Here is a 14,974-nt window from a genome sequence, read left to right on the forward strand (position 1 = left end):
AGTTAATGATGATAACAAAATTCAGGTTAGTATTTCCCCTGGGGATGAGGAGGGAGGAAGGTCCCTTTAAGGAAAGGTACAAAAGCAATTTCTAAAGGGTTAGTGGTGCTCTCTCTCTCTCAAGTTAGCTGGCCATATGTCTCCTTTATTATTATTTAAACTATACAAGTATGGTTCAAATTCTTTTGTATATACACCACAATAATTTTTAAAAAAGCAGTAATTTTCTTGTGTCCCAACAACATCCAGTTAAAAAATCAGGCCAGGTGCGGTGGCTCATGCCTGTAATTCCAGCACTCTGGGAGGCCTTGGCGGGAGGATCGGAGGATCGCTTGAGATCAGGAGTTTGAGACCAGCCTGAACAAGAGTGAGACCCCCCTCTCTACTAAAAATAAAAAAAAAATTAGCCAGCTGTGGTGGTGCTCACCTGTACTCCAATCTACTTGGGAGGCTAAGGTGGGAGGATCACTGGAGCCCAGGAATTTGACGTTGCCGTGAGCTAGGCTGATGCCACAGCACTCTAGCCTGGGCAACAGAGCAAGACTCTGTCTCAAAAAACAAACAAATCCAGTTAAAAATCAAATGAAAAAAAAAAAAGATTCTATTCCCAGTACCAACAAAAAATATAAAACATCTAGGAACAAACTTAATAAGAAATGTGTACAACCTCCATAAAGAAAAGAAAACTGTGAAACTTTACTGGGAGCTATAAAGGAAGAGATGATAGAAAAGAAAACACGAATAAATAAGGGACAGGCCATATTTCTGGATAGGAAACGCAATATATTTGTTATTTTATAAATTTAATGTAATTCCAAACAAGGATCTATAATATTTGTAGAAAAGCCAACACAATCATTATAAGTTTCATATAGAAGAGTGAATTGATAGGCCAGTATAACCAAGGAAATTTGGAAAAAGAATTTGCATTGCCAAATATTAAAATACATAAAGTCACAAGAAAAAATTTGGTTGGCAGCGGAAGAAAAAGCAAAAGACTAATGAAAAAACAGAAAGCCTGGAAACTAGTATGTTTGTATGTTACAATAAAGCTAACACTTCAAGTCAGTCGGGGAAGAGGGAATGATACCCAAAAATCTAGTAACACCAGTTACCGGACCTGAGAGGGGAAAGGATAAGAGAACAGGGAGACTTTGTTCACCTTTTTGTACCTTTTGAATTGTCAACAACATGATTATAAGGTTATATTAAAAAAATAAATTAAATTTAAATTTAAAATATAGTTTGTGGGAAAACAAAGTAAACTGAAAGAACCGGTCAACAATTTGGAAAGAAACAGAATCAAGGTCTTCCCTCGCATCATAAAACAAAATAAATTTCAGTTGGATTTGAGCTGAACGGAAAGGCTGAAACCAAAAAAGAACCAGAAGAAATCAGAGGTGAACATTTATCTGACCCTGGGGTGAGGAAGACCTTTCAAACTCAAAAGCAAAGAGAAAAAAAAATTATAAAATGAAAGGACTGATGGACTTAATTGCATGTATTAGGCAGCTCAGGAGGCTATAACATACCCAGATGGGGTGACTTAAACAACAGACATTTATTTCCGACAGTTCTGAAGGCTGGAGAGAGTGCAAGATCAGGGTGCCAGCTGATTCAGCTCCTGGGGAGGGCTCTCTCCCTGGCTGGCTGGCAGACACGCCTTTCCTTGGTGCATGTGCCCAGGGGGAAGGGGGAGGGAACAAGCTCACTCTCTAGCACCTCTTCTTATAAGGAAGGACACTAATCCTATCAGGTCAGGGCCCCACCTTTATGACCTAATTTAACCTTAGTTACTTCCTTACTCCAAATACAGCCACACTAGAGGTGGGGTTAGCACTTCAACCTAGGAATTTTAGGAAAACACACTCAGTCCATAACACTACATAAACATTTAAAACTTCCCTACGTTTAAAAATAATAATAGGTTGGGCACAGTGGCTCACGCCTGTAATCCTAGCACTCTGGGAGGCCAAGGTGGGAGGATCACTTGAGCTCAGGAGCTTAAGACCAGCCTCAACAAGAGCGAGACCTGATCTCTATCAAAAATAAAAAAATTAGCCAGGTGTGGTGCTACACCTGGTGCATACCTGTAGTCCCAGCTACTCAGGAGGCTGAGGCAGGAGAATCACTTGAGCCCAGGAGTTTGAGGTTGCAGTGAGCTATCATGACACCACTGCACTCTACCCAGGTGACAGAGCGAGACTCTGTCCCAAAATAAATAAATAAAAATAAAAGAAAACCACCAAACTATGGAGAAAAATGTTTGTTACATACATATCCATCAATACTCTTATGGATAAGTAAACAAATTAAATATTAATAAATGCAGGTAAACATTAAACAGTTGTTGTTATCTCTGGAGGTTAAAAATCACAGATTTTTATTTTCTTCTTTGTGCTTTCTGTATTTTCTAAATTTTCCATAATGAACATGAGTTACTTTTACAACTCAAAAAAAAAAAAAAAATGACCATTATTTCTAAGAAGTGTTATGGTCAAGCAACATCTGGGGCAGACGGTGAGTTCTGCAGACTTTACAGGAGGAGGATCGCTGAGCCAGGCAGAGCCTGAGGAAGGAGCCAGCACAGCACTGAGTCTGGAACGTGTGGCCCATATGAAATACAAGGTGATGTAAACTACCCTATAGACTCTATAAGGAACCCTGGAAGACGCCAGAGGAAAAGGGCATGGAGATCTTGAACCAATGCAAATCTTGTTCCACGGAAAACAAAAAAGGCTTAGTTGACATGATCCCAAAGGGACAGCCTGAGGCAGAGTGACAGAGAAGCAGATTTCAGCTCAAAAGAGGGAAGAACTTCCACCTATCTGAGCTGTCCCTAAATTCAGAACACCATGCAGTGAGCTTTCTGTCTTAGTCCACCCAAGACTCCGGGAGAGATGGAGGAGAAGATTCTCAATTCAGGAAGGGGTTTGGACTAGACATTCATTCATTCATTTATTTATTTTGGAGACAGGGTCTCACTCTGTCGCCCAGGCTGAAGTGCCGTGGCACAATCATAGCTCATAGCAACCTTGAACTCCCGAGCTCAAGCAATCCTCCTGCCTTAGCTTTCTTAAGTAGCAGCGACTACAGGTGTGAGCCTGGCTAATTTTTAAACTTTTTGTAGAGATGGGGTCTCGATACATTGCCCAGGCTGGTCTTGAACTCCTGGGCCCAAGCCTCATGAGTAGCTAGGACTACAGGTGTGTCCCACCACACCAAGCTACTTTTTAATTTTTTTTTTTTTTTTTTTGTGGAGACAGGGTCCTTCTACATTGCCCAGGGTGGTCTCTAACTCCCGGGCTCAAGTGATCCTCCCACCTCAGCCTCCCAAAGTGCTGAGATTACAGATGTGAGCCATCGTGCCCAGCCCTACTTTTCCTTTTAAGAATTTAAAAGAGAATTGCACAATTATAATAAATAAATTTTGTTGCATATAAATTATACCTCAATAAAATTATCTAAAAATTTTAAAATACCACAAAGAAGGCTAAATTACTCTTTGATCATCCTTCTTCCTTCTGCCCCCCCAGACCCACACCCACAATCCTGGCCTCCTTTACCCCTTCCCTGGAGATAATAGTTAAATTTAGAATGTATTTTTTCTAGATCTTTGCATATACTTTTACGTGCATGTGTATTACATAGATTTGTATTCATGCAGGGCTCGGGGGATACGTTCCTATAAAGAGGATCATGCTGTATTTGTCACCCTGAAACTTGCTTTCTTCACCTTATGATCTTAGAGATTCCTCCATGTTGCTTTATATAAAGATCTCAGTCCTTTTCAAAGCTGCACAGTATTCCAAGGTATGAAAATACAAGTTTAAGCAGTTGTCTCACCACCAGCAAACATTCAGACCGTATGTAGTTTTTCACCACTGCAAACTGTCACAAAGGCTATCCCACAACTCATTTGCACACAGGTACCAGAGTGTCTTCAGGGCAGATCCTGAGAAGTAGAATCACTATGTCACAGGGCAGCAGCATTTACTTTAACAGGTCCTGCAACTGCATCCATCATGATATTCCTTTCCAAGCCTCAGCTCCCATGGATTTATAGATCTGATCCCTCTGACATTTCTCCTTGTTGGTTTCAGCCAGGCACTTTGGCCTACCTGGGGTATCCTGGGCCTCAGTGTTCTTCCATCGCTCTTGCTGTTCAAACCACCATCCAGCTGTGAGACGGGCTGGCCCCATCACTGGCAGCATCCAAGCACAGGCCAAATGGTCGCCCGTCCTGGCTACTGACGGAGGGGACTCTTGAATGGGGAAGGAGGCCCTTTCAACTCTGAGATGCTGCACCTCCGTGAGTCAAGATACCCTGTCAGTGACTGAGGAGGAGGAGCTGAGCAAGAGGAAACTTTACAAACCCTGGTGTCACTCAACTACTTGGATGGGCCAAACATAAAGATGAAAATGCACCAACGTGTAAATTTAGGCATGACACAGCTGGGTGAGTCACACAGGGCTGGATAGCTGATATCCAACACGCAAGTGATTAATTGTCCATGGTAAAATAAGTGCTTTTACATGAGGTGCTAACTACATAATTGTGGTCTTACATAAGGTGCTCCGGTATTTCTAGCAGCGCATAACTGCCATGCGAATGGAGGAGCTGCTCTCCCGATGAATGTCGCTTACTGCAGGGGCTGGCACAGGCCAGTGTTCTGTAGGCAGCTCATTGCTATCAGAGGGTTGCGGGTGGCTGTGCTGGGGGCTGCAGCATCACTAGTGTACTGGACTCTCCACCACCAGCAGGAGGTGCTACACATCATCTCGCTTACACTCTGAGCATCCAGGCATCAGGAAAAAGGGTGACTTCAGGGACTCACCCAACTCAAGCAGCACCTTCTAGCTAAGACAGCTCTCCCTCGACCCAGCGGAGTGGAAGGGAACAGGAAGAAACCAGAGCTAGCCCTGGCTCTGCTCCCACGTTCCCAAAGCCAACCACCCTCCCGCCCCCCTCCCCACCCCCAGAATCTGTGCACCTATCCTCATGTCACCTCCCACCTGTCACAAGAAATCCAAGGGTCCAGTATAGTGATGTCAAAGGTATGGCCTCTCTTAAAAGGAATGGCATGTCTGTATTTACAGCCTGGGTTTAGGGTCACCGCTGCCTTTTTCCCTGTTTGGGTAAATTTTACTGAAGTATAACACACATACAGAGAAGTACACGTATCAAAACTGGTTAATTTTGACACAATGACCTATGTGACCAACACCCAGATAAAGAAATCAAACATTATCAGCCTCACACAGCCTTCCTCATGCCTCAAGGAAACCACTACCTGACTTCTAGCGCCTTAAATTCATTGTGCCTTTTTTGCACTTTATATAAATGGAGTCACATAGGACATGCTTTTACATCGGGCTTCTGCAGCTCAACGTTGTGTTTGCGTGATTCACCCATGTTGTACTGTGTGGCTGTAGATTGTCCATTCTCACTGCAGTGGAGTGTTCTATTGTCTGTGTTCACCCCAATCTACCTGTCCATTCTACTGCTAATGACCAGTGGGTGACTTCCAGTTTTTCTGGCTATTACAAATAGTGCTGCTATGAATATTCTAGTACATGCCTTTTCACGGCAGCCCACCATAAAATATAAAACGTTGAAAACTACCACTTTAAGCCTCAAATCTTGGCCGGGTGTAGTAGCTCACGCCTGTAATCCTAGCACTCTGGGAGACTGAGGTGGAAGGATTGTTTGAGGTCAGGAGTTTGAGACCAGCCTCAGAAAGAGTGAGATCCTGTCTCTACTACAAAAATAGAAAGAAATTAGCCACGCAACTGGCTAATCGGTGTGCGTTGGTGGCGCACACCTATAGTACCAGCCACTCTGGAGGCCGAGGCAAGAGGATTCCTTGAGCTCAGGAGTTTGAGGTTGCTGTGAGCTAGGCTGATGCCACGGCACTCTAGCCTGGGCAACAGAGTGAGACTCTGTCTCAAAAAAAAAAAAAAAGCCTCAAATCTTGGGAAAGCCAGCTGCCCCACCTCTCCAACGAACTCTTTCATTCCTTAAACATAGTCCTTGTACTGTCTACAGAGCACCAAGTCAAGTCAGACTTCCTAGGACGAAAGCCCAACCAACCCTATCACCTACTTGCTGTGTGTCTTTGGATAAGCACTTCACCTCCCTGTGCTCCAGTTTCCTTACCTGTAAAATAGGAATAATAATAGTACTTTTAACTCATTTGGTTGAGGGTTAAATAAGGGAACCACGTCTGCATGGTGAGCACTCATCAGTGGCAGGAGCTATGATTGTTGCCAAAGGTGCCCTGTCTTTCTTCACATCCCCGAGGTACCCTGCTCTGGGCAGCCCCTCCCAGCATATCTGTGAGCAAGACCCTCACAGAGGAGGAGACAGCCACCGAGGACGAGCAACTTCACCACCTCCCACTAGAGCAGAGCTGCACCAACAAGCACTCCCCACCCCCATGCCACATCATTCCTTGTCCCTCTGCCTCTCCAGGCGTCACAGATGCGTGGCAGCCGCAGCTACTGTCCCTTTTACCCAAGGGGCACTGGATGTCACTCAAAATGTGACCTAAACCAGGGTCACCATTCCGGGATCATTATTAATGGCATGCTAGCAGCCTGGTGACAACCAGCTGGGCCATCATCAACAGTGCCCAGGAATCACTGCCTGGAAAAAAAAAAATGTTTAATGTCTATAGAAAAGAAGAATGACGAAGAGTATTTTATTTTTTTTAGGCAACAAAGACAGAAAAAGCCCCTTGAAGCTTACAGTGCAGAGACCCAGGAGCAAGAGATGGGGCCTTGCGCTACTGGTTGCCATGGTAACCATATTTCACAGCAGGAACTCATTTTCATATGACAGTGACCTGTGGAGAGCAGGGAAGGACGCCTCCTAAGGAAACTTTGTGGAAGGCTTTACTATTGGGTGGAGGGTGGTTTTGTTTACCAAAAAAGGCATTTTAAAGTACCCTGAGGGGCACCTGCAAGGCTCTCTCTATTCCACAGCTCTTACTTAAGGTGAGACCAGAAACACAGCCTGTTCCCAAGGCCTCCCAGGGCAGATGTCACAGCCTCCCTGAGTCACTGATCCCACCATTAACCATCTGTCTGTTACAAAGTCCTTTCCTGGAGTCCCACACAACCAACCAACTAAGCCACCAGTATGTCCCACACACCTGGGCCAGGCGCTGAGGGGCCACAGAAGATGTGTAATACACTCTCCCTGGCCTGAAAAACACACCTTTCTGGACAAACAGCAAACCCTAGTATCTAAAACCAGCCCTGGGAGTCAGATAGTTTTGAGTTCCACCTTGCACTTTGCCCACCTATAAGTTGTGTGATTCAGGCAGGTCTCTGAGTGTGTCCTCAATCCTAATGCCTCCCTCTCTGGGTCTTTCCAGGATAACACAAAACGAGGGAATGCCTGTACCCATTAGCACACTCCCCAGGGAGGAACGACCCACTCAACAAACAGCTGCTAGGATTAAAAGCCCGAAACCCATATCTCACACCCAGGATAGGATGGGAGGCTAATGGCAGAGAACAAAGTACTAAATGGTGAGGCACAACCTGTAACCAATCCATCAATAAGCCCAGCAGGAGTGCATCTGGACTGGAATCTGGAAGAATGGAACAGTCCAGGAGGGAGGTGGAGTGTAAACTGGACTCCTGAAAAAGGATGAGGAGCTGGTGTTCTTGGAAATTTGGGGGTAGGAACTCCTTTATTGAGCCCCTGCAGGGTGCCCGGTCCTGGGGATCCAGAGAGAAAGGAAACAGGGTTCTTGCTGCTGCCAGGGACAGGAGGGGATGTGAGATCGGCAGAGACACAGTGGAGTGGGAAGGCCAGGAAGGGGCCCTGGCAGCCATGGGAGGTGAGTAAAGCCTTCCCAGGGGACAGCACCTGAGCCAAGTACTAGAGAGTAGGACAAGAGGGCTGACCGTGGGCAGGAGGTGAGAAGTGGCAGGATTGGAAATTGGAGTGAGAGAATGAGGCCCCATGACTGAGAGCCTTCAGACCTGGGGAGGGGAGCTGAGTTTTGCGTGGGAGGAAACCCAGAACCTCTCAAGATTTCTCAGGGGTGGAGTCAGTGACAAGGTAAAAGGGACCACCATTCTAGAGGTGACATGCAGGACCGACTGCTGCATGGGGATGGTGGGGATGTTGGCAGTGCAGAGACCAGCTAAGAGGCCTTGTACCCTGGCCTAGGATGTTCAAGGTCTGGAGGAGCCCGTCACAAAAGAGAGGGGAGAGGAAGACACATTTCAGAGACCAGCATGGTGTGACAGAGAACAGGGAAACCCATTGCCAAGAAGTGAGTGAGGGCAGCTGCCTGGGAGGAGGAGTGCTGAGTTTTCCATGACACTGCGGCACTCATGGACAGCACGACAGGACAACGCTAGAAAACGGGGAGGGATGGGGATTCCTTGGGGACTCCTGGAGTCCCATGAGAAGCTAAAATCAGGACCTTGAAAAAGAGTTCCAGAAAAGAAGGAAGAGGCCTCAGGAAAGGAGAAGGAACAAAACTGTTAGAAACTGGAGTTTCTAACAAAACCCAGCAGAGAGGTGTGCCCAGAAATGACGGCAGAGGAGGCTACCAAGAAGACACCCACGCACAGGGGTCTGCTTCCCAGGCAGGACGACCAAGGCCCCACAAAAGAGCATGTCTGGAAACAAGATGAGTTTCGGGAAAGCAGTTTAGCAGTTTCAGCAAAGTGGCAGGGCCAGCAGCCAGGCTGCAGAGGATTAAGGGGGGAGGCGCGGAGCAGGGAGGAGGCAGCAGGTGCAGAGCACTTGTCAGGAAAATGTGACAGTGAGAGAAAAGAGGAAACGAAGCTTATGGCTCAGACGCATGGTTTTGTTTTTCTCAGGAGAGGCCATGTGGATGTCATAGGCAGGGGGTGGAGGGGCTTGGAGGCCATAAGAGCACCATGGCTCCAGGTGTGGGGGGAGGCCAGGCTCTGCCCACGCGCTCACCACGGTCTCCAGGGACGCCCCCTTGACTCCCCCTGTCCTCAGACTGCTGGGAGGATCAAAGGTTCCTGCTGCACAGATGGGGAGTGACAAAGACCATTCACCTGCATCTCCCAGGCTCTGATCTCACAGAGGACAGGGTTCCACCTTCAGCATCGCACCTCCCCCCGGGGAAATCCCTGGAGTGTTACAAACCACCCAGGTGGATAATCCAGTTGCTCAGCCCCCTGAGCAGCCAGGCAGGAGGCAGAAACCCCAGACCTCCCGGCAGAGCCCTCTCCGCAGCCCAGGAAAGGACGCTTCTGCAGCACAGCTCGCGTCCCGGGCTCCGCTGCGAGGCCGGAACCGCCATCCTGAGCACAGCGAGGCGCCCGCCTGGGGGACTGCAGCCCTTCTCCGAAACCTCCTGCCCGACTTCTGGGAGTGGGTTTCGGGAAGCCTGGAAAACACACCCAGGGCAGGCCTCTCAGGCACTTTTGGTGGGCAGGGTGAGCCGGAGCAATCGCGTCTCACCAGTGAGAAATACCACATCCCGCACTCCCACGCCTCAGGGTGCCCACGTGCCACTGGAATCCCACTCCTGCCCACCTAGCATAAGCGAAAGCCCAACACAGGGCCCAGGACCACCACGGTGCCCCACCCCAATCATCTGGAGTGTTGGATGCCCGGCCCAGGCCAAGCTAAGCGGAGAGGGGCAGCGGCGAGCCTGCTCCCGCGCGGGCACCGCGACCCCAGGCCCTTCCCGCCGCACGTGCGTGTCCCGGGTAGGCGCTCGGTAAACACGGCACTTGTTGACTCGAACTCTGGAACGCTCACCCCAGCGCCGCCTGGTGTCTGCAGCGGTCCTCGCCCGCCCTCGCGCCGTCCCCTCCCCCAGCCCGGCCGCCCCCGCCTCGCCCCCGCCTCGCCCCCGCAGCCCCCGAGCTGGGGTCGCCCGACGGGATCCCCAGAGCGCCCCGGGCAGGCGGCAGGCCAGCAGGGATCAAGCCGCTCCGGGGGGCCGGGCCCGGGCGCTCTGGTACAGCCCCAGGCTCCGCGCGAGGCCATCGGCGGGCACGCCGGGAGGGCAGCTCGGCGCCAGGCCCTGCCCGCGCCCCGCCGGCCCCCGGGGCTCGCCCCGGCCCCGCGCGCAAAGAGCTCCCAGGTCCCAGGCGCCGCTCCGGGACCGCCCTGCCCGCCCCCTTCGGCCCCCGCCACCGAGCCAAACGCACTCTCCGGCCCTCGGGGACTGGGCCCCGTACCGGGGGGCGGCCCCACTCTAGCCAGACTCACCTGGGGGTTCGGCCCTGCCGCCCGGGCGCGCTCCCTGGCTGCCCTCTGGTGGCGGCCGCGGGTACCCGGGCGCCCGCCCCGCCCCGCCCCGCCCCGCCCCGCCCCTCTCGACCTGGGACCTGTTGCTGCCGGCTGGAGAACCCGGGCCTGAGGTCACCTGGTAGGTAAGGGCTCCTCTGGATGGCTCTCCTCCACACGGACCAGATCTCGACGGTCCCTTCCTCTTACTAGATAACTAGCACTGTCTTTTCCCTAAGCAGCTTCAAGTCCCTAAACCCAAATCCAAGACCTGTATTGACAGATATGACCCATTCTAACGGCACAGGAGGCAAAAGAAGGACGGACCGGGATGGGTTCTGGGGCCTGGAACAGGGCGCAGGAGCTCGACATATACTTGTTGAATGAATGCGTGCTCCATCGATGCAGGCACAAACTGAGACAGCCTGTTACAGTCGCCAAAGGGAGCAGCCGTAAACAGCTAAAGCCTTCACCAGCCTGCTGCCTTGGCTCCACTATTTCAGAAATAATCTGCTGTGTTCTCCATTTCCACCCAGTCTGAGCCTCGCTGCTGAAGGCAGGTGGGGTGGGTGTTGGGGGAAGAACGGAAGGGCAACGCTAAGCACTGTCACCCTCCATTCTCCAGGACAGAAACAATTAGACCAAACATTTTTTATAAAATAATTTCCTGCAATATCTCTGGAAACCAGTAGCTGAGTGATAACCAAATCTGGGAGTCCTGGTTTCCAGATTCACACAGCAGCGCGCTTCGTGCCCCAGCCCCAGTACCTGGGTCAGACCTTCATTTGGGGTCTAGATCTTCCCCAGTGGGAGGCGTGATCTCGGTCAGGTAAGCAAACCTCTGCAAGTTAGCACCATCCAGGGAACTTCCTGCATTTACAGAAATGTTGTTTAGCTGTGCTGTCCACTAGCCACTAGCCCCTTGGCATTGAATTTCTTACGTGGTTCAATTTACATTTAAATCACCAGTGTGGCTACGGGCACATGTATTAGTGCAGCCTAAGCCTCAGCTTCTTCGTGAGCAAATGGAGATACCAATAGTCCTCTTGGGAGGATTGAATGAGATCATGTAAGGGAAGCCCCTGGCCCAAGCCCTGCTCACTGTCAGCCTCAATAAGAGGACGCCACCTCACTAGCCCTCAAACCTCAAGGGTGCAGGGAATCTACAGGCCTTAGCCCACCTGTCCAGCCCCCAGGAATTGCTCACACCACTGTTTGCACAGCTAGTGACAGAGGGTTCACTGTCTCTAGGGTGACCCAAACACTCTTTGCTCTGTTGATCACCTAAAAAATATTTATACACTGGCCTGAAGTTGCCTCCCTGAAGCATCTCCTCCGGGCTGTAGCTGTACCCCTTTGGAGCCCATACAAAGCAGATCCCCCCTAACCTTTTATTCCGTCACTACTAAAGGTTTCAATACACATTTGTTGCACCTGTGCAACCAGGCTCTAGCTAGACTGTGGATTCTCGTATGTTTCATTAAACCCCTGTTTTCCCAGGTCTTACCACATAGGGTCTCAATGACAGTAACATAACCATCTTTGTCTGTGCCCCGGGGGTATCTCACATGTGAAAGCAGACACAACCTCCTAGCTAGCTCAAGAAGGCATTTCCTTCTCTCCTGCTCCAGTATTTATCCCCTTGGCCCACAGGGCAGCACACTAGGGTCCCTTCCACTCCTCCCCCCATGCGAGATGGCCTCATCCTCTTGCTGGGGGGCTCCTGCATGCTCACTGCAGAGGGGCATACATTTCCACACGTGTGTTGCACATATGCACACATGTGCACACTGCCTCAGACCAGCCACCAAACTGCACAGCTTTTCACTCCAATGTCATGGACACAGCTGGTGATGCAGCCCTTTCATTTTTACCAACTCTTCTTCCCACAGCTTGGGAAGGTGTGATCAGGTGTCCACACGAAGTTTGGCAGCAATATGGTGACCTCCCGGGAGCAGGGGACCACCACGTTGGGTGAGGGGGCTGAACCAGCCCAGGTCAGAAATGGAGCGACCAAACTCCCAGGCTGATCAGTAGTGGAATTGTGCCTGTGAACAGCCACCGTACTCCAGCCTGGGCAACACAGCGAGACCCTGTCTGTAAAAAATAAAAGAAGAGAATCAGCAATATAGGGGTGTGTGTGTGAGAGAGAGAGAGAGAGAGAGAGAAGATGTCTCTTTTCTACTGAATCTATGAGAGAAGGGTAAATAGATGTTGGCTTTGGCTTACAGAGATTACTCCCACAGGTGGGGCCTCTTGTGAACTGAAGACTTAATATAATGTATATTATGTATTCTCATTCTACTCATTCTAGAGTTTTGTATATTTTTAAATGTCACTGACTTGTGTAATAATCTATGCCATAGACATTCATGTCCTTAGGTTATAGATGTGCTGTTTTTTGTTTGTTTGTTTGTTTGTTTTGTTTTTGAGGGAGTCTCACTCTGTTGCCCTGGGTAGAGTGCAGTGGTGTCATTGTAGCTCACAGCAACCTCAAACTCCTGGGCTCAAGTGATCCTCCTGCCTCAGCCTCTTAAGTAGCTGGGGTACTCAAGTGGGACTATAGGCACGGGCCACCATGCCCTGCTAATTTTTTCTATTTTTAGTAGAGACAGAGACAGGATCTCCTCTTGCTCAGGTTGGTCTCGAATTCCCAAGCTCAAGTGATCCTCCCACCTCGGCCTCCCAGCGTGCTAGGATTACAGGCCTGAGCCACCACACCCGGTCCAGATGTGCTTCTTTATGTGCCCAAAGACACACTGAGAGAAATTAAAGTGATTAAAGCTCAGACTCTCTTCCCCTTCCTTCAAGACAGTTGGCGTCCTTCTGGTCCAGTAAACCATGGCTTCTTCTGTGTGTTTCCCATGGTGCTTCACACACATATAAGAGGACAGTAAAAGAGGATAATCAGTAATCTATTTTCCACATCTCAAAGAAATCAGAAGGAAACCACACGTTTATATACTTGGAGCCCCACTGACCCACACCTCAGTGTCTTTATTGGGGACTGGAATGATTTCATCTCAGGGGGACGACGCTGGGTACCGTGTGCTGATTAGAAGCCCGGCCTATATAATGGCCCATTGATTCATTCAGCAGCATTTCTTGAGCATCTTCTATGGACCAGTCACTGTGCCAGGCCCTGGGGCTACAAAGAAGAAAGGATGGTCCCTGTCCTTAAGGAGTCTGGCTTAGTAGATGGATGATAAAAACAAGCAGATGGGCCTCAAATAATATAAAAATTGCTATAAAAGATCTGTGCTCCCACTACAACCCAGGCAAATCCTGTCCACACAGCACAATGTTGCTGCAGGTGACGTAGACAGGAGTCATCTACTTGGGGTCGTCTTGCAGTAAGAGCACCCCTGGGTCATGTTTGAGGCCTCAGCTTCTATTCTGTGGGATCAAATCAGATTGGAACAGAAATGATGGAAAGAGAAGTCAAAAGGTCCTTTAATCCCCTAAAGAACTTAGGGCTCAAACTTTCCTTTTCAGAGCATTGGAGGTGGGGAGCAGGCAGTGTGGACAAGTTGGTATAAACTGACAGGACATCCCCAGAGTCCAGGAGTCTCTGAGTGTCCTTAATGGTCCAGGACCACATTAAGGACAGGTGGAATACCCAGAAGCCCTCACTCTTGGCTTCCTGAAATGGATCTGTCCAGGCTGGTTTGGAGCAGTGGAGATAACGGGCAGCCCAGGACGTTGGGGCAAATACTCTAGGTCCCATCGAGCAGGTTGGATGAGATGGTGGGACTGCCTCTCACCTTCCTTACTGTGGAATCCCAGGAGCCCTGGCACGGCTGGCATTCCCTGTGGCTTTTTTTTTCCTCCCAATTTGCCTTTCTTTTTTAAAAAATAGACTATTTTTAGAACGGCTTTAGATTTACAGAAAAATTGAGCAGATAAATACTGAGAGTTCCCATGTCCGCCCCCAACACACACACCACACACACACACACAGACACACACACACACACAGTTTCCCCTGTTATTGACATAATACACTAGTGTGGTACATTTGTTACAATTAATGAACCAATATTGATACATTGTTATTAACTAAAGCCAGTAGTTTATTCAGGTTTTCTTAGTGTTTCCCAGTCCCCTTTTTCTGTTCCAGGATCCCATCCAAGATGTCACCTTATATGCAGTCGTCAGATCTCCTGAGGCTCCTGGTGGCTGGGGCAGTTTCTCAGACTTCCCTTGTTTTTGATGACCCTGACAGTGTTGAGGAGTCCTTGTCAGGTAAACTGTAGGATGCCCCACTATTGGAATTAGTCTGATTTTTTCTTCCATGGTTAGACTAGGGTTATGGGTTTTGGGAGGAAGACAATAGAGGGAAAGAGCCATTTTCATCACATCGCATCAAGAATACATACTATCAACATGATTTATCACTCTTGAGGTTGACCTTGAGCACCTGGCGGAGGTAGTGTTGGTCAGGTTTCTCCACTGCACAGTTATTCTTCTCCCCCTCTTTCCATACTGTGCTCTTTGGAAGGCAGTCACTATGCACAGCCTACACTTAAGGAGTGTGGAGATAAACTCCCTCCCCTTTAGGATGGATCATCTACATAATTTATTTGGAATGCTTCTGCACGGGAGATTTGTCTTTTTGTAACGGAGGTAAAAGTCTGAAAAAGGGCAATGAAATGTTGTCTCTTTAAAACTCCCCACCCTTTTTGGGAATTAAAAGCTGCATTCCTTCCTGAGGCCAGCAATCAAAGAGGC

The 14,974-nt window shown here is 49.2% G+C and overlaps 1 protein-coding gene across 1 annotated transcript in view; it reads right to left on the reverse strand.

Annotated features, from left to right (window-relative positions):
- The window catches only part of RPH3AL (rabphilin 3A like (without C2 domains)), a 138,685-nt gene extending 128,441 nt beyond the window's left edge, over positions 1-10,244 (reverse strand). Inside the window, 1 exon segment of the mRNA XM_069483503.1 lies at positions 10,226-10,244. The gene's annotated coding sequence lies outside the window, so the exon portion shown is untranslated.
- Between the last annotated feature and the right edge of the window lie 4,730 nt (positions 10,245-14,974).

This window comes from Eulemur rufifrons, chromosome 9, assembly GCF_041146395.1.
Source record: "Eulemur rufifrons isolate Redbay chromosome 9, OSU_ERuf_1, whole genome shotgun sequence".
NCBI classification, from domain to species: domain Eukaryota; kingdom Metazoa; phylum Chordata; class Mammalia; order Primates; family Lemuridae; genus Eulemur; species Eulemur rufifrons.